The 21,087-nt window shown below is 39.5% G+C and overlaps 1 protein-coding gene across 1 annotated transcript in view; it reads right to left on the bottom strand.

Moving 5' to 3' along the window:
• The window catches only part of CALD1 (caldesmon 1), a 189,075-nt gene that overhangs the window by 113,091 nt on the left and 54,897 nt on the right, over nt 1-21,087 (bottom strand). The window contains exon 2 of the mRNA XM_008574173.1: nt 7,315-7,408. The gene's annotated coding sequence lies outside the window, so the exon portion shown is untranslated. The remainder of the gene's footprint in view (nt 1-7,314; nt 7,409-21,087) is intronic.

Genomic DNA, 21,087 nt, shown 5'->3' with positions numbered 1-21,087 from the left:
TGTGTGGACAAGAGATCTCTGCCTATTCAGGGTTAGTAAGAAAACATGAATGACAAGCAAACCTTTGTTTTTGAGTCCCTGAGATTTTGGCTATTTCTGACCCAGCATAACCTAGCTTGTCACAAATGATAGGGTCTTGGTCACTCCAACATCAGGAAGTGCACCTGTCTGCTTCTACACAAGTACTCACTCAACCTTTCTATTTTCTATTTCCCTTCTGTAACTTGTAGTATAGAAATGGGGACAGGTAGGTTAACGGGAACACTGTTTGCAGGTAGAGCACCAGGGAGTGCGCGTGGGAGATTTCACTTCCGCGCTGGCCCCATCTCCTGCTCTAGTGAGCCATAAAACTGCTACTAACTTTAGGAGTGTCCGTGTACTATGTGATCATTCATTTATACAAGGCATGACAAACTCAAATGCTTTTAAGGACCAAAGAGGTAAGTATTTGGGGAGTAGTGGTCTATGGGGAAATGGAGAATGCATGCATCCCTAAGAGCATTCAAATTTAAAATTAAAAAAAAAACAAAAACATGCTGAGCAAGAGAAGCACATTTGCAGGGCAGCATGAGCCTCGGGTTGCCAGTTTTTGACCCTTGATGTATACAGTCTTTCATTAATGGCTGGTCATGTGCCAGGCTAGGCCCTGTGAGGAACTGCAAGACTGAACTTACAAATAGTGGCTTACAGTCTAGATGGAGGAGTTTATTTATTTAGCCGGCAGATATGCAGCACTTGCTTCATACTGAGCACAGTTTTAAGAACTTTATAAATATCTATTTAAATCCCTGTAATGATTCTTATTTTCCCCATTTTACAGATAAAAAAGACTGAGGCCCAGAGAAAGTGAGTCATTTACCCAAGATCACATAACTAGTAAATGGTGGAGCTGGGGTTTACCTCCGGGCAGCCTGCCCCCAGCATGTGTGCTTTTAATCACTATATTCTGTAATACCTCACTAGACCTGTAGGTGGATAATACAAAGTAGGCTGTGGCTAAGACCTCAATGATGAAATGATTGTGTGATTGCTGGAAGGATTTATTCACCTCTAAAGTGCTCTCATTAGGAGCCATCTCCTGACCAGAGGATTTAGCCTGCTCCATGTTCGGATAGGTTCATATTTAATGTTTATGAATGAAGTAAAAATGAATCTCCTGCTTATGTTCATTTGTGCTTTGTCAAACCGATTTATTATTTCACTTAAGTGGGGTTCACTTTAGAAAATAAGCTGAATTCATCCTAAAGCCTGAAAAAAACAAATTACCACATTTCAGACCTTGACCATTTCTTTGCTTTGCTTACTTAATTAGCTTTACGCATGAAGCTACAACATCTAAGTTTATCTGTGTCAGTCTCAGGGCAGATCCAGGTTGCGCGGGACCTGGAGATTATTTGGGAGGCCTTCTTCAAGAAACAGAATACAATTCCAAATGTAAAAAGTTAGGCATGGTGTTGTGGCAGGGACCTGTTCCAGTAAGCAGCCTGTGGCCTCAGCTCCACTGGTTCATGGTAAATCAGCTTCTGCTCTCTCACTTTTAATCCTTGAGCATTCCATAATAATGTCACAGCACTCTTACTTTGCTTTTTAGTTCAATTACTTTGAAACTACAGTTATATTGCCCCCCCTTAAAAATAAAACTATGTGAAAACCAGAATTTAGGAAACAAATAAGGTAGGGGGCAATTATGCATCACTCTTCAAAGTGATTTGCAGAAAAGCAGAATTGTAGATACAGCCAGCCCCCCCTTAAAAATAAAACTATGTGAAAACCAGAATTTAGGAAACAAATAAGGTACGGGGCAATTATGCATCACTCTTCAAAGTGATTTGCAGAAAAGCAGAATTGTAGATACAGCCAGTGCACTACAGTGTTTTGCCTATAAACCGCATAATTAAGTATGATAGGTTGATGAGAGGGCAGAGAAATTTAAAATATTATGACCCTTTGGTAAGACGTCGCCAATAAAAAATAGAGTATCAGAAATCACAATTTACGTCAATGAACACATCATTGGAGTCACCAAATTTTCCACTGCATTGAATAAAAAACAGCCCCTTTTATAGGAAAGAATGCTGGACTTGCTAATGTAGCCCAAACCTAACATAGCACCTGGGCTGGAGAAGGTCTCATTCAATATTTCTGTAAAATGAATGACTTAATGAGTGACTGCATATGTATGTTTGAGAAAGGGGCTGATGGTGATCTTAAGTCTCCCCCATCAACCCCAATTCCAGCTGCATCTTTTATTTGTAAGCCACTGGTCAGTCATCTGGGGGAGGCCATTAGATAGGTCCCCAGAGTCTCTCATTATAAGGAATGTCTTTATATTTATAAATTTTGTACTTCTGTGACAAAATCAGATTCAAAATCATGGGTATAGTATGAGGGGTCTTCAAAGAGTTCATTGAAAGATTTGTAATATCTTTTAATTCTATTTTTCCACGACCTTTTTGAAGTCCCCTTGTGCACTGATGGGAGGAATTCTTTGACTAACGTGGAGAAAACCCTCCTTCCTTAAGGCCCAGCATGTGGTTACATGCCCTCCCCCTGCGTTCTCTGCAAATGATCAACACTCTTTTCCCCAAACTCAGGATGGCCTGTTCCATGATATATCATTTTTGGTCATTAAATAACAGGATTCAATATTAATGTTGGCTTTCTCCATCCTTGTTTCACAAAGTGTTTTCAGCCAAAGATATTAAACAGTCAACCACTCTTTTCCCCTGTCAGTGAAACAGCCAGCATCCTGAAATCACAGCTCATTTGTACCACATTGGCGTGAAGATTCAGACCCCATTTGTCTCCAGCTCTTAAAGGCTGGTGTTAGAGTGAATGATGGACATTTTGTTTTGAATTAGCAAAAGGGAGGAGAAAAAGAAAAAAACCCAAGTAATAAGTTTGGTCTAAAATAATCTGTTTCAGGGAATGCAGCTCTGGCCTTTTCCTTTTGGAAAAGTCGATTTAAAAGCAAAAAAATCTAGATTTAATTTGGCATGAAGTTGGACCTGGGATACAGTGAATAGTAGGAAGGAAAGTGTCTCCGTTTTTCTCCCCCACACATTGTTTGTTCTACATAAGTCCTTCTGGAGTACTGTGCACAGAGCAGTGCAAGATGTTCACAGCTTCATCTTGTCGAACGTCCCAAGTTTGGAAGTAGTTCCGTCTGTGTCCTTTAACTATACAAATCCCATTACAGTTGGAACCTCAGGTAAGACTCGATAGCTTTGGTTCAGAGCTAAATAGCACAAGCACTCTTCTGTCTTTACTGCACACTCACTCGTGCTCATGGGAAGAAAAGCCTGGAAATGAGTTCTAGACCAGGGCTCCTGGTGCACCCCTGCTAGCTGTGCCCCCACCTCGGCTTGCCCACCCCGGAACAATCTCTTGCTGCCCATAGCCATACCAGGCAGGAGAGTTATTTCCACAAGGTGCCTCTGAAAGCCAGGTGTGATTCCCTGGCCGGGGATGCTCCATCATTTGGCTGAGGTTACAAAATCTGCACATGGTGGTGCTGGAATGTCCTCTTACCCTTCTCACCACGAGGCTTTCCAGAATGCTGGGGAGACCATGAGAATCAGTGTTCCCCATGTCCTCCCAATCCTTAACCAAACTTGGGCTATGCCCGGGCTCATCGCATATTTCCCTTCTTATACCTCATGACAGGGACCCTGAGAGCAGTCTCCTCAGGGGGAGACTCCCAGGGAACAGAGTGGATTCCGGACCTTCTCCCACAAGAGGCTAGCTCTGCAGCCACTACAAAAATTCATAGGAAAGAATCTTAGTTTTAAAAAGACCTCTTCAGATCCCACCATAACAAGTTTGGGCACACTTGAACTATGTCAAGGGTGTCCAGGGAGGCTCATTCTGTAAAACTCAAGGAAAGAGGAAGGAAAAAAAAAAAAAAAACCCAAAACAAAAATCCCTAAACTTCTCTTTCCACTCCATCTGGAGCTTCAACTGACTCCAAAAATATTGGCCCACAGTGGTAATAAACTCTCCTACTTCTGCTGTTCTGAAACAAGGGCACGGCCTGCTAGTGCTTATAAATCGAAGCACTTCTGTTACATGCTCGTAGGAAAATGATCTTTCTCTCCAAGCCTGTAGCTGACTGCAATTAATGAAATGCAGTCGGAGGCACCTATGCTGGCCGCTGGCCAGCATTCATTGAAACACCCCACCTAGGCCATTCATGGATTGCAGAGCTGTTTCCTCTTGACTTCTACATTTCTCATTTGCTAGAAATAGCAATTTTTGTAAAAATCACTTGACTCAGGTGTCAACATTTTGGGCAGCTTCAAGTAAATGGGCATCTTTTTCCTGGCTATTCCAGGAACACAGAGAGGAAAGTGTGGAAGTGGGTACTTGAAAAAATCAGATATCTCAAAGTTCCTTTTAAAAAATGGGTGGGTGGGATATGCAGAAAAGGAGTAGGAGACTTCAGACCTCTGATACCCTCTTCTGCTAATAATCAGACAATCCACAAAAACATCAAGTGTTCCTGCTAAAGAAGGACAACTAAGGAAGAGAGAAAGAGATTAGAAAAAAAAGAAGAAGAAAAGAAAAAAGCAAAGAGAGAACTCAAAGGAAAAGAAATGACCCTGGAAAATAAAAGAGAAATGGGTAAATACCTTTCCCCCTTTTACCTGTGTCACACTAAGCAGGGCAAATTGGGAAATCTAGTACTGGGGTAAATATGGCCCCATTAGAAATGCCATTTAATGGTGGGGCCCAGAGATGACAAGTGTGTCCTGGCTGTCACCAATCATGGCATGGCCCCTCTGCTCTGCACCAGCCCCATGGTGGCCTGGCAGTGAAGACCTAAAATACTGCCGATGCCTCCTCTAGGGAACAGGTGGAGTGGGGACAAGTGGGGGACTAAGGGAGGGGGTCAGTGTAAAAGAGGAATATTTCCCCCCGGCTGGGCCCTGTACTGTCTGGACAAGATGCTCTTCCACGGCAACTGAGTTGGATCCACCTCTGTCTCTTTGGTCATTAAGGAGTCTGATCCCGGCCACCCCTACTGTCTATTCTGATCAGCTCTGATTGTCTGATGAAGAAAAGGGCCCTAAAGGAAGATGCTGTCGTATGTCCTCTGGGCAGGCAGCCAGGGGTCAGACACAGGCCCGTGGTGGGGTTAACCAGGGGGGAGCAAAGTTGGGCAGGGCACGTCCCACAGGGAAGGTTTGGGGCACAGCCCCCCAAAAGAGAGGACAGAAGATGGAACAAAATAGGTCCAAAGAAAGAAGGGGAGAAATAGACACACACATTAGCCAATATGCATGTCACCAACCACGCTCGTTAGAAGCAGTGCGTAGATTTCTTCCTCTTGGGAGGATCTTCTGTTATTTACAGGGAAAACTTTCTACAACAATTTCTGATGCCATTTTTAAACCACTGCTCCTTTCCCTCCCCACGGTCTTCCTCGGTGGCTTCCTCCACTGACACGGGGTCACTTCCTATCGGTTATGACTGTGGAAATCTTTCTCTCTCTCTAGTTCTCACCTGAACTTCAGACTTACGTGTCTTTTGTTTTCTAGACACCTGCCCCTGGATGTCCCACAGGCCCTCAAACTCAGTAAGTCACAATCCAAACTCAGCATCCTTCCCTCTGGCTTCCAAAACAGTGTTCTCACGGAAGGGTGACCTCATCTGGGGCACGTTCATGCTATTTACTGTTTCCTGGCTCTTTGAGGAGAAAGGTAACTTTCCTGCCATCAGCCAGTCACATCTGTCTTTCAACTCCTCTCCCCAACCTTGACTTATTTCTGCATTTGGGCAGGGGGGAGTGGATGTGCAGAGAGTGAAGTGAAAGCACCATTAATACTCATTGTTTGGAGATAGTCTTAAAGCAAATAAATCATAGGTTCAGAGGCTGCCTCTAATTATCTATGCATTTATTCATTCAGTCGGTCATTTGATAAATATTATTAAATGTCTACTATATACGAAACCTCCCTAGTGCCGTGAGATATGTAAAAGGCACACTTTCCAATTTCAAAAATTGTATGTCATAGGGAAATGAGAGCTATACACAAAGGACTGTAACACATTGTAGAAAACCTGAATGCTCTGAGAGGTAGGTGAATGTTAAGGGAGTTCAGGAGAGGAGAATCAGAGAGAAGTCCTGATGCAATAAATTAAAAATCAGCATATTAGACAAAAAAATGCAGATGGCCATGTTATGCGCTGAATTGTGTCCCCACAAATTCATATGTTGAAGTCCTAACCCCCAGTATCTCAGAATGTGACCTTGTTGGAGATAAGGTCTTTAAAGAGGTGATTTGGTTAAAATGAGGTCTTTAGAGTGGGCCTAAGCCAATATGACTGCTGTCCTTACAAGAAGAGGAAATTTGGCCCCAGGGAGACAGACCAGTATCTCAGAATGTGACCTTGTTGGAGATAAGGTCTTTAAAGAGGTGATTTGGTTAAAATGAGGTCTTTAGAGTGTGCCTAAGCCAATATGACTGCTGTCCTTACAAGAAGAGGAAATTTGGCCCCAGGGAGACAGACGCCAGACGGGTGTACACAGAGAGACGTCCACGTGAAGACACAGGGAGAAGGCAGCCACCTGCAAGAGAGGCCTCAGAAGAAATCAACTCTGCCAACTCCTTGATCTCAGACTTCCATTCCTCAGAACTGTGAGAAAATAAATCTGTTTTTAAGTCAACCAGTCTGTGGTATTTTGCTATGGCAGCCTGAGAAAACTAGAATGGGGGAAACTGATATAATTCTGAGAGAATAATTGCCCAAGAACTGTACTAAATTTCTGGAAAACTTGTCTTCCTCTGGGGGCCAACCTTGGCAAAATTGTGAATGAATGAAGTTTCCTTTGGTTTCTCCCTCTGAAATCCCCTTTTTCTACTCCCCAGGTGGTCCCTGAGCTGGTAGAAATTTTCCTCCCAGGTGAGGAGGATTTGTGGAAGTGAGAGATAATTATTGCTCTTGAAATCACTAGCTTTTGGGCAAAGGCAAGCTTAGAGGACTGATTCATTGTCTCATATTGCTTAGAATCATATGCATTCTTCACAGGAAGTGAAAACTACATCACTGATTGGGAACTGCTCTGCTTGGGATATTACATATGCAGGAAAACCACTTTAAGAAAAGCAAATCAAATTGCAAAGCAGAAAAATAATGTTTTCAAAACTTGACAGATTCTGATTAATTGACTGGTAAGTAAACTAGATGAGGCATAGCAGAAAGACTGGTTTCTCACAGTGCATCTTTAGGTGCCAGAATTGAGGAAATCAGGCAGAGACTATGTAATTGCTAAGAGCAGAGCCCAAAGAAAAACATATAAACTCTACTCACAGAGAAGCAATCAGATGTCCACTTCCAAGCTTTCTGATTGATCACCAATTCTAGTGGAATTCAATGTGATGACCTTGAAATGTTTTAATGATACCTGAAAACATAATTAAGTGGAATGAATTTTAGTTAATGTAGACAATATATTTCAAAATATCATTTCTCCCACAAGTACTGTTGTTATTTAGGATTAAAGAGGAAATAAGGCATGGATATAAATAGCTACTGTGCATTTGCATTGTAAAGAAAATAAATACAATAATTACAGAATCAATCCCTGAATTATTCTAAATAATAGTGTAGAGAAGGTGGTATAGTTAATACAAACCCTGCGGCAAGGTCAGTATTTTATTTGCCTTGTTTCTCTTTCTCTGCTCCCAATTCCCTCAGTATTTTTACTTTAAAATTTGGGAATGAATAGAGGGAAAACAGAGGAAGAAAATGCCATAAGTGGAAAACTTTTTTTTTTTCCTCTATAGTGTCTGTGGATGTCCATGAACTATCCTGTTAGTGAGCCAAAGACAGAAAGGCTTTCAAGAGAAAACATAAAGTGAATGGCAAAGTGACTAAAAGTGGAATTTTTCTTCAGGTAAACTCTTTCCTTTCTATCTCCAGGGTTTAAGGCCAGCAAGCTGATGAAGCTCTTACTCTTTGTTTTAAGATCTTTTCTACCATCAGTCACCATGCAACTTCAAATAAATGCCAGAGTGAACTATTCCTCAGTCTGTCCCTTTAAGCTATAGCTGTTAATGCAGTGCCCAATGCACAGGTTCTGGCTGGTCTTGTTCAGAAACAGTTGCCAAAGTTCTCTGTGGGCAAAGCTGTGTCTAGACCGCACTTGGTAAGGAAGGAAAAGACCTGAGGTGAAGGAAGACGGTGGGGGCGTTGGGGGGAGCCAGACCCATTAGGCACACGAGCCTGTCTTCCTTCCCCAGTCCCCATCCTGGCCAGTGGCAAACAGCCAGGTACCGTTTACTGCTCCTTTGGTTTAACCATCTCCTCAGGCATGGGGCAAAATGGGTTTTATATAAGAACATTCACTATGGGAGAACCAAGGTGTAATAAAAGGAAAGAAGTAATCTCTCTCCTCTCGATCAGATTTCTAGTCCTCCAAGACTAATGACTTTCTTAGAGCCCTTGGGAAACCTCTAGCTAAAGCCATTCAGTAGCATGACAAATGTTCACTAGCATCTTTCCAGATTACACAAATAGAAAAACGTTGCCAGCACATATTTGCAAAAAATGGTTAAAATTCTACTTTAAAATTTCTACCACAAGTGTTCTCAGAAAGATGCCATTTTCCAAAGGGACATGAAGGGGTTGAGGGGAGGAGAGGGTCTCAAATGATAACTTACTATAACAGATAGTCATTGCAAAGGTTAAATTAAAAATCCTTTGAAAGGCATTCCTTGTTTTTAGAAAGGAAAACTCAATATCATAAAGATGTAAATTCTCTCTAAGTTAATAATAAACTTAATGTGATTTCAAGAAAAATATCCTGAAGTTAAAAAAGAAAAAAAGAATCCTTTATAAAAATGGATAACTTCATGGGCCGGCCCAGTGGCACACTAGAGAGTGCGCCGCTTGGGAGTGCGGCGGTGCTCCCACCAAGGGTTCGGATCCCATGTGGAGACAGGTTCCCGCTCACTGGCTGAGCGCGGTGCGGGGGCAACACCGAGGGTTGCAATCCCGTTACCGGTCAGTAAAAAAAAGACAAAAAGGAAAAAAAAAAAGGATAACTTTATATAGACAGCAAGAAAAACCAGGTTTTAGTTAATTTAAAATTTTACCTTCCACGGTTAAATGAGAGTCCCTTGATTTCAGCATTACTCTTTCTGTAAACAATCCACCAATGACTCGTTCATGATAAACTCCACTTTCATTATGAAAATAATAACAACTGGTTTTTATTAAATATTTTTTAGTGCTAGTTCCTGTGCTGAGCACACTGCACACGTCTATTTTATTTGATCTCTATAACAATCTTGTAAGATACATATTCTTATCTTAGGATAAGCTCTGATAAGTTCGTTGTGTTTCAGGCATTTGTCTAAATTCACCCTGCAGGTAAGTAGTTAAGCCAGTATTGAAAGCCAGGGGCTGGCCCACGTGTGGGTGTATTTGAAGGACACGTATTTGCGAGTCACTTATCCGCTGGGTGAGTGCTCTGCCCCAGCACAGGGCACATGGTGCAGAACGAGGACTCTGCTTCCGTGGACAGAATCACATCCGGGTGGTGTACAGACACACCCATGTTTCCCGTAGTGAGTAAATCAAACAGTGGGATGTGGAGAGGGCCACAGGAGGACCCCTGGAGGAGACATCTAGGTTGGAAATACATTTCTAGGAAGGAATCACCCAAATAAAGATCTGAGGAAAGAGTGTTCCAGGCAGAGCCCTTGAGAATCCTGGAGTGATATTTTTGTGAGATGACCATGGGCTTTGATCATGAAACTCTTCCAAGTTAATTCTGCCTGTATGGGGTTCAGGCTCGTGTGTCCATTAGTAGAGTGCATGATGCTGAAAGATGTGCTGAACAATGGGTCTACCAAACAATCATCTTCAAAGCGCTGCATTTGCTGGAAAGCATGAGGTGGGTGGTGGTGCTGGTGGCCTGTCCCTGTCCACAGAGGAGGGTACCAGGGATGCACACAGCCACCTTTGCATGCAGTGCCTAGAAGGACAGAGGCTCCCCACCCCACTTTTCACTTGGTAAACGTGAAGAGAGCTGCATTCTGCAGGTTCACATGAGCTCCTTTCAGGCTCATGCGCTGGAGAATAAGGCAGAGTATTTCTTAGTAATAGAAGAATAAAAAAGTTACAGGACGTAATCCTTGGAATGGGAAAGGAATGGTAAGTAGCTATTTCAGTCTTAGTTGGCAGGAAGTCACATAATTTGTGGGAATGGAAATTAAAATAAAATATTTAAAAATAGATCTATGGGTTTTAGTCAGAATAAGCCAGTAACAATAAAATATTAATAATTGTCTCTGTTTTACATTTACAGCTGAATATGGGATCTAGGAGTATGCTAAAGGGAGGAAATGTGTGATCTTAGGGAATTTAGGTCATTTTAAAAAATACTAATGAGTGAATTGACCTTGAAGAAGTCATTTAACTACTTCTGGCCTCTGAATTTCTCCATCCGTAATATGAAGCATTTGGAATAGATTAAAGATTCCTTCAACTCAGATGGTTTATGTATAATTCTATGATCACTTAAGGAAAAAAATTTATTGTGTATGTCTCAGTATCTGGTAATGACCTTCTCATAGTTGTGAATAAAACAAGTTCAACCAAGTTCCCTTTTTCAGCAGCTAACAGGGTACTCAGAGAAGAGTATTGCTTTTTGGGGATATTCCCCACCCCTTTCCATCATTTCTAGAAGATAAATGTATTTTATAGTTCCAAGAGAAATGATAATATATCACATAATAATATCTATAATTTATTGAATGCCCGCTATGTGCAAGGCACCTGATATCTGTTATCCCACTTAATTTTCACAAGAAAACTGCAAAACAAGTTGTTTTTATTATCCCCATTTGGAAGTGAAGAAACAGATTCAGATTCACTGTCATATAGTTAATAAGCAACAGAGTTAGAATTGAAACCCAGATTTGTATTATTCTGAAGCTCTTCCCATGACTGAACACATCGATGACATTTTCTTTTACCTTTTTGAGATCTATAAAAAAATGTTTTGAGGGCCGGCCCGTGGCTCACTTGGGAGAGTGTGGTGCTGATAACACCAAAGCCACAGGTCCAGATCCCTATATAGGGATGGCTGGTTCGCTCACTTGGGAGAGCGTGGTGCTGACAACACCAGGAGGGCCGGCCCGTGGCTCACTTGGGAGAGTGTGGTGCTGATAACACCAAAGCCACAGGTCCAGATCCCTATATAGGGATGGCTGGTTCACTCACTTGGGAGAGCGTGGTGCTGACAACACCAAGTCAAGGGTTAAGATCCCCTTACCAGTCATCTTTAAAAAAAAAAAAATGTTTTGGAGGCTTGTTTTAATGAGTCTGTTGTAACAATCTTGTAAGATACATATTCTTATCTTAGGATAAGCACTGATAAGTTTGTTGTGTTTCATAATGAAATGGCTTGTGGTGGTCCAGTGCTCTCATCAAGAATAACAAGAAAATCTGGAGAAAATTTCAAAAAACCAAAATCTATTGGAAGCCATCAGAGACCTGCTGTAGTAGACTGAACTTGAGGGGCCAACACCTTGGAAAGAAGGAAGACCTGGAAAAGTGACTTCAAATTCAGTGATTTCCCCTTTAAGACATTTGCTGATCTTTAAAGACAAAGGACAGGAGGCTATAAGAGAATAAGAAACTAAGAATGTTTGTGACACACAAAGAAAGCAAAGTTTTCAGCAGTCTCATGGAGCTGAGTAGGAAAAACTTAAATTTCAAGAAGGGAGGAACATTTTGGGGTTGATGGAGCTGTTCTATATCTTATTTGTCGTGGTTGTTACACAACCATATGTATTTGTCAAAACTTGCAGAAGTGTACACTAACAAGAGTAAATTCTACCGTGTGTAAATTATACTGTGATAACAAGAAAATAGAAGAAAGAGTTTTGGGATACGATCTCAGTTAGGACCCTTGGAGTCCTCATCCATGAAGGGGGACAAACCAGAGAGCGAAGGAATCACTCAAAATGGCAGATGATTTTCAAGTCTCCTTATCCCTATTCAACTGGAGTAAACTTCTCCAGCTCTATCACACTACCAGATGACAAGACAATCCCTCACTGGAGGAAAGCAACATCATCCAGCACCTCAACTGCATATCTGTACGGATAAAAAGAAAAGCAGGTCTTGACCTCTATTTAACACCATTCCTCCAAATACTCCCAGATTGATTATAGACCTAAATGTGAACACTTACACATTAAAGCTTTTAGAAAAAAAAAAAAAGGTAGGAGGTATCTCTACAATCTTGGGGTAGGCAAAGATTTTGTAAATAGGATATAAAAATCACTAAGAATAAAGGAAAAAATAAATTATACTGCATTAAAATAAAAAACCATAAAGACAGTGAAAAGCCAAGTCACAGACTGAGAAAAAAATATTAGCAATAAATATATCTAACAAAGAAGTTGTAGCCAGAATATGTAAAGAATTTCCACAAATCAATAAGAAAAACAGATAATCCAATAGGAAAATAGGTAAGGATTTCAACAGGCACTTCATAAGTGGGGCTATTAAAATGGCCAACACATATATGAAAAAGTATGCAATCTCAATAATCAGTAGAAAAATTCAAATTAAAACTACACACCACTAGAATAGCTAAAATTTAAAAGACCTAATTCAAAGTATTGATGAGCCACTGGAACTTCATGCACTGCTGTGGAATGTAAATTGGCAAAATCACTCAGGAAAAATATTTGGCAGTGTGTGCTGGAGCTGAAGATTTGTAGATCCTATTACCCAGCAATGATACTCTTAGGCATATACACAATGAAAACCCATGCATATGTTTACCTGAAGACATGAACTAGAATGTTCACAGCAGCACTATTCAAAATAATCACAGAATGGAAATAATCTTTATGTCTATCCATAGCAAAATGGATAAATTGTGGTAGTCAAACAATGGAATACTGTATAGTAATTACAGTGAACTAAGTATTGCTCAGGCAATCATTCTCAGAAACATAATATTAAACAAGCTACCAATAAATTGCTATATGATTCTATTAATATAAAATTAAAACACAGACAAAACTAAACGCTTGATGTTAGAAATCAGAATAATGGTTATCCTGGAGCAGTTGTGGTGGTGGTGGTGGACATGACTCTGAATTGGCATAAAGGGGGTTTTGGGGGTGCTGGTAATATTCTGTTTCTTGATCTGGATGCTGACTACACAGTTGTGCTTACTCTGTGAAAATTCATCACACTGTACAATTATGATTTGCGCTCTGTTCTGTATGTTACAGATCATTAAAAAGATCATTTTTATAACTTGCAAATGGAAAAAGACGAAGCCTCAGTTCAAAAAGATGACAACCAAAGGGAATTTACGAGCTCAAAATATACGAAATCATGAAGGTTCAATATCTGTGGTCATATATTATACCAGTGGGAAAATAATATAATAAAAAGAAAGACAAACACTGAGAGAAAACAATAAGGTAATACAAATCACTGTAGTCTGCAGGGGGAAAATTGTAGTCAGGAAGGCTGGGATCAATTTGGCCAGTTATTTCTAAATGAAAAGTCAACATTGGATTATTTACCAATGACTTAGTGAACTTTCCATATATATACTTTGGCTTATCATATCTTAGAAGGGAAATATTGAATGTTTTTGCAAGTGGCCCATACCAAAGCAATTCAAATACAAGGGCTACTGATCATTGTAAGATGCGATCAGACTTCATGGTTCATGAACCCCTTGCTTACTATCCATGGTTTCTCCTCCTCACTTTCAACCATCCACCTTCCCAAACCTATCTCTCGTAGCTCGTATGTGCACCAAGCCTTTGAACATGGTCTCCTCTTTACTTTTCAAACTTGTATGTTTCCATTTAAGTTTTTGCCTGTGTATCTTGAGTAAAATTTGTGTATAGTATGCTAGCATTGCAGTGTAAATTTTTATGCTTGTGTAACGATCTCTTGATTTCCATGGGATATGTTTTTTTGCGTGTTATTATGGAATTATGCACATGGAAATATATGCAGATATTTGTATAAAAGAGGGACAAGGTGTACTAATAGGATAATGTGTCAAGAATTTAGCTACCAGAATTGTGGTAAATGCAGGCTGGAAAGGGGAGAAGGAGGCAGGGAGAGATTGGTTAGCAGATACAAAATTATAGCTAGATAGGAACAGTTCTAGAGGTCTACAGTAGTGCTAGGCATCTATAACTAACAATAATTTATCATATGTTTTCAAATGGCTAGAAGGAGATTAAGTGTTCTCATCACAAAGAAATGATAAATTTTTGCAGAGATGGATATTCTAATTACCCTGATTTGATCATCATGCATCGTATGCATGTATTGAAATATAACTCTGTATCCTGTAAATATGTACAATTAATACATGTCAATTAAAAAATAAATAAATTTACAAACAACAACGACAACAACAAGACTTTAGCTACCAAACAGGCTAAAGTGGAAAATTAAGGAAATTATCCATATAATTACAGAAAATGTCAGTTATTTGATGAAAGTCAGAATTCTCATGGCATTCTACAGCAAACAGATTTACTGGATCACAGACAAAGCTTTAAACCATTCAACTGGGTTGGATATAGATCTTTCCTATTAAAGCAGCATGGAATTACAGATGACAGGCTGTAGGGCCACATCGAACTCCTTACTTAATAGAGATGTGACCTTAGGGAAGTTCTTTGTTGGATACCAGTTACTTCAATTTTAAAATGAGGATAGTAATGACTACCTTGAAGGGTTTTTCCTCCTCTAAGCCCCATGGTATTTTTTTAGTGCCTCTATGGTGGCATTGCCACAGTGGATGTCATTGTATGAATATGAGCTTCTTGATGGCCAGGACATGATCTTATCAATAATTTTTATCCCAAGTTATTCCCTGGCACATAACATATGCTTCATGAAAGTTTGCTGGGTGAGTGAGTGAACGAATAAATGAGATAGCACATACCTAGTATTAAACCTGGCATGCTATAGGCCCTGCGTGAATATTATCTCCTTTCTCTCCCTCCTCTTTTGTTATTCTGCATCCGGAAAGTATAATGGCTCAACCCTTAGTTTATTTCTGTACTACCAGGTGGTTAGATCTAACAATGCTTGCCAGGGAAATTTTGCCAAATTTTCCTTAAAATTTCATGAAGCACAAAGGATATAGCTTAGATGTATGTTCGCAGAGGAACCAATTTTGTACAAGCATGAAGAAGAAAAAATTTTCTTTATCGGAACAGAATAAGATCATATAATAGTACAAAGGAAGGGCTTTGATATCTTTAAATGGTGACTTTTCACTGCAGACTTTTTTATTTTTTTCCTTGGACAATCATTTAATTAAGAATAATCCATGATGCTATTTGCATCAGTCAAGATATTTCAATTGTTAATAGAAGAACGAGGATGGATTTTTTTTTACAGCCAAGATAATTTCTAATCAGAGAAGCAATAAGAATGTGTCCACGGCAGAATGAAGGTCAGATGTTTATTTTTAAGCTTTATGAAAACTTCTTTACTTGCCTAAAGCAAATAAGAAAGAGAAAGTCATTTACGACATTATGAAATTTCTGGACTTCTCATGGGAAAGTAGCTGACGTCAGTGTTTGATAAGCTTCCCGTGGCTACAAACATACAAGATGGTGACTCCTGGGAAAAATATAATCTTTCTTTGTACAGGATCATGGTGTACCTGCAGCTGGAATTTGGTCTAACTACCACACTTCAAGAAAGACCTAGTGTAGATCTTAAAAAGTCCCAAGATTGTGGAGAGGCAGTGGCAGTTGTTTCCAGTGCCATCACCATCATTATCATGACCAACAGCACTGACGTTTGTCATGTTATTTGTAAGGCTTGACGTTACGTGCTTGCGTTCTCGTGAGTGATAAGAAATGGTGCACTTAATTTTTAGGAAAATTGCATTTTCCAGTGGGTGGAGTCTCCCTGGCTATCTTCTGCCTATGTGTCTGTGAAGGGCATCCTCGATAAATAGAATTTATATAGACAGAGAAGCAGCCACAAAGATTAGAACCCTCATGATTGAAAGGCAAAGCCAGTGTGTTATAACTGACATCTATTTCCTAGGGCAAGAGCCATATAGATAACTTATCTTCTATCTGCAGAATTTAGCACAGCCTCAGTCATATAGGATAAATTTAATAATTACCAGCTTAGTAAAAGTGAACCCCTTTAATTTTACTAGATTCACAATTTATTGGCAATCTCATCAATGAAGGTGATACTTAGGAATTCTGGATATTCCCGAAGAAGCAGTGTCCCAGTTCAGTACTTTCTAGATGAGCCTACACGTCACCAAAGCAATTGGATTATTTGTTCAATTCAGTTTACTCAGTGAGAAATTTAGGCACACTGTATTGATTTAATGAATTGATTGTTCATGTTCCCATTATCTAATATGTTCTTGTTTATTTAAAGTATTTTTAGATCTTTTTCTATCACTATTTTTGACTATTGATTGAAATGTTATGTACTTAAGGACAGGGCTGTTTATTACATTTCTTTTATGGCCAGTTGTTCAAGGTAAGCCAAAAACAAAGCAAAATAACTCCCTTAGTGGAATGATCCTATTCTTCTCTCCACCTTCTCACCAGCTGGTGCTACCCACCTCTCTCCTCCACCACACAGCTGTGTGCTAAGATCTAATCCAAGCCTTGAGCTCAGTTGGTGCCAAGCACGAAATGCTGACATAGGGAATCTGGGCAGCAGCAGGATTCAGGGATCAGGTAAGAATCTAGAATCATCTTGTCCTACCCCTTACCAAAGGTGAAATCAACAATGTATATAGCCCTGAAAAAATTCACTAGTAGATGTCATTACTCAGCATTTCAAAGAAAGTCAGGCTGTGCTTCATCTATTTTATGTCCAACCAAAATAGCAGCCAGTGAAGGCTGCAATCCCATGAATGAGATACAGAGGCCTTTGCTCTAGAAAACTGGTATAACATCATCACACTCACTCTGTTTATCGTCACCCACATATCCATCTGTTATTGTCCAAGAAGCTGTGGACATCAGCAAACACAACAAAATAACAATGCACAGGGGACCATTTTGTGCACAAGGCCCTGGGAAGGGCCAGAGGAATTCCTCTGATCGGTCTCCTTTTGACTTTTTCCCATAGACCTTGTTCCTACACTGAAATGTCTGGAATGCTTGGTAGGGTCGGAGAGGGTTGGTCACGAGGCAATTATGCCTCTATCATCAGTGAGATCAGCCATTTGTGGACTGATTTCCAAGGGACTAGTGGCATCACAAATGAGCAGAGAATATAAATATATATCACTTTTACGATAAACAGAGCTTTCACATCCCTTTTTTCAAATGGTTTTCATGGCAACCCCAGAGGTCAGTAAGACAAGTATTATTGGCAACATTTTGTAAATGGGACCTAGAGAAGCCTGGAGAGGTTAAGTGGTTTACCCAAGGCTTCTCAGCTAGTGGTGGGAAAAGCTGGGTCCTTAAATCTGCTCTCTTTGTAGAACACCATTTTGCTTCTGTTTGATTACTTAACAAGTTTATTTAGCAGGAGCTGGTTATCCTTTAGGACAAATCAATCACTACATCTATTTCAGAATCAGATCTATCCACGCCTTGATTTCTAACTGCCATCATGGGCTAAACATTTTCAAAATCACTATCTCAAGAATTAATTCTTTGTGGCCATTGTAATTGGCCTGTCTTGGCAGTAATCACATAGTGGGGAGAGTTCAGCAGGTGGTAAGTAATTCAAGTGACTGTCCTAACCTCAAAGCACTTGAACATCTGGATAGATCTGTCAAGGTGTGTTGGCCCCCACAGCAGCTTTCCATGCCGAGTCTCAGTCACAGTGTTATTAGTGAGATGTGTCATCAGAAATTTGAGGTTTGATGTGATTTACTTTTTAAAGTATTATGAAGGATTCCAAGTCATCCCTATAAACTTGACTCTCATTCAACTGCACTCTAAGCATCTTTTGTGAGTGGAAGAAAAAGGCCTGCCCATATGTGATCCTGTGTGGGGGCTTTTCTGTGAATATGGTTCCTCACATGGGAAAAAATGTTTGAGGACTGCTCTTCTGCTATTCCTATCTCATGAGACAAAAAGTCAGGCCCAGCTTGGGATTCTATTTTTAGTTGTTAAATGGAAGTTGCTAAGGTTATGGCAGAGATGAAGAAAGACAGGATTCCTGCCCTCACAGAGCTAACACTCTAGTGGGAAACTAAATATTAAACCATTTGTGTTGTATTCATTTCTGTATCCTCAGTGCCTCGCAAAGCTCTGAGCACATTTTAGTTTCTCAATAAATATATGTTAAGTGAATACATAAGTGAAGTCTCTAGACACTGAATCTTTTCCATTTCTAAATCTTGATGAAAGCATCATTATCCAGTGCCCTTCTTCCCAGGACTAGACTGAAAACTGATAAAAGGTTGACAAGCAGAATCTCACTGAAGCCTGGTACTGACATTTTTACTGAAAATTACATTAGCTGGTTGATGGTAATGTGGAAAGTATCCAAGCTTCAATCTATTATAGCCACAATCTTAAATCCAGGCTGCTAGGTTTTTAAAAATGTGAATTTTTAACTAAATGGAGCATGAAGTACAGATACAGATGGGTCAATGAAACCCATTTTCATATTAATACAATATTTCAAATTGAACATCCCACAATAAGTTTATCTCTAAAAGATAGCATTTAAAAAACAGTGATGCCTTTACTGATATGCCAACAAAAATACCAACAGAAGTCTCATTAGGTTCAACGTTTATAGCTGAGTTGATTGAATTAAATGAAAAAGATAAGTTAATTCAATAAAAACTTTTTGGCAGTTGGCACCAAATAACTACTGGAAAGCTTTCTCTCTCTCTGTTGAAATTCTGGCATTATATAGGCATGATTATAGGCTGAAGATACATGTAAAGTATGTCTGGCAGTTCTAAAATATACTTTCCAGAGACAATACAATGATTCTTGTATGTTTGGAACATAAAAATGTGATTGTGAAAATTAATGCTAAAGAATGAAAAACAAGTGACTGTGAGTAACTTAAAACAACTAAGTTCATATACAAAGGCTACCCCAGAATCTTGGCTACAAAGGCTACAAATACATTATGTGAAATATGGAGGCCAAAAAAAGAAAAAAAAAAGGAAAACATTATAATTAGCCATAATTTAAGTGATATTGAGGCTGTACAGATACTTTGGTTGTTTGGGGAGAGTTTTTTCTTCCATTCTCTGTGCCTTTCATTTCTAATGTAGCTCAAAAGAAAAAACACAGAGGTGAAAATCAAAACCGTCCTCATTATGTTTTTAGACTGTTTGAACCCAAAGGAAGGAAATCCAGGAGAACAGGCACTTGATCATGAACTCCATGGATAAGCAGCCACATTTTTATACTTCTTTATGTGCCCACAGTAACCTGCGTAGTACTCAAAAATTGTTTGTTGATGGAGTAAAATACGGATGGTTTTCAAGACTTCTTTCATTTCTATTTCATCCTATTGTAAAAGGTCTTAAATCATCAAATCTGTAAAGTCATACCTATCTCTGAATGCTATGTAGATATGTAGTACTCAAAAATTGTTTGTTGATGGAGTAAAATACGGATGGTTTTCAAGACTTCTTTCATTTCTATTTCATCCTATCGTAAAAGGTCTTAAATCATCAAATCTGTAAAGTCATACCTATCTCTGAATGCTATGTAGATATACATTTTATTATAGAGAAAATACAAATATGCATTTTATTATAGAAAATTTTGAAAATTTGTAGAAAACAATTCTCGAAGTCTCTTATGATCCCCTCCCACCCTGAGATTACTTAAAAGTTTCAATATATTTCCTTCTAGTCTTTTTAAGCAAACACAAATTATTCTATTTTAAAAGCAAATATGTTTATTATACATTACATTTTTTCACTTACCGTCATACATGTTTTCCTATGTCATTTTTTAACATGATTAATAACCTCACAGTTTATGCAACCATTCCACTGTCACTGGACACGGAGAGTATTTCAAGCTTATGCTATTATAAGTAATGTTGTTATAGACATTCTTGTACATAAGTCTTTATTCCTAAATCTCTACCACTTTTTTTTTAATTGCTAAGTAATGTAGAGGGCTTAGTGTTCTAACAATAACTCTCAGAGAAACAAATTGATCCCATCTTCTTTCTGTGAATTCTTCTTGTTTTCAAATGACCAACTGGAGAAGTTGAAACAGTAATAACAATGCCATTGAAATATTTGTAGTTGAGTTACAGCAAATAATAGCAAGGCAAACTGGTGAACACCTCTAACATTACCCAGTCACTGCCAAGATTATAGAATAGCACACGCAAAAAAGTTACCTTTAAAAACCTGATTTTTAAGATTGACAAATTTGAGCCTTGATAAATAAGATCATTCAAATTATTAAAGTCAAGCACATTATCTGTAGACACACACAGAGGAAGGAAGGAGAGAGAATAAGTCCTAGTAGTGAGGTGACCCACAGCATCACATTAGAGCCTCGGGTGGTCAGAGAAAGCCCATTATGAAAATGTCAACAGTGGGTTTAACACTTAGGGTGCGAGCACTCCGAAGATGGGGATTATGCTTTAATCACTGCTCCAATCACTGCTCCCTTTTCTTTCAGCAAACAGAATATAATTGGACACAGTTCCTGGTCCCCATGTTTTTCCCATTTTAACAAATGACACCAGCATTCAGCTGGTTGCTCCAGCTCTGGACCCAGGAGTCACTCCAGATATTTACTTCTTCCTCCCCACCCACTCCCCTCCACTCCCCATACAACAAATTACTAAATCCATGTGACTCTCCCATTAGGATATTTGCTTGAAATGGCCCACTTATCTTCATCATCATTGCTACCACTCTAAGCCAAGCCACCATCATCTCATCTGGACCATCCTAACAGGTCTCTCTGTTCTAATCTTCTGCCATCTGCAAACAATTACCTTTTAAAAAATATTAATCTGATCATGTCCCTTCCCTGCTTAAAACATTTCAGTAGGGGGCCGGCCCGGTGGCGCACTGCTACAGTGCACCGCTTGGGAGTGCGGCGGCGCTCCCGCCGAGGGTTCGGA

Source organism: Galeopterus variegatus, unplaced genomic scaffold, assembly GCF_000696425.1.
Source record: "Galeopterus variegatus unplaced genomic scaffold, G_variegatus-3.0.2 Scaffold1008, whole genome shotgun sequence".
Taxonomy (NCBI): Eukaryota; Metazoa; Chordata; class Mammalia; order Dermoptera; family Cynocephalidae; genus Galeopterus; species Galeopterus variegatus.
This window is presented reverse-complemented; position numbering and strand designations above follow the sequence as displayed.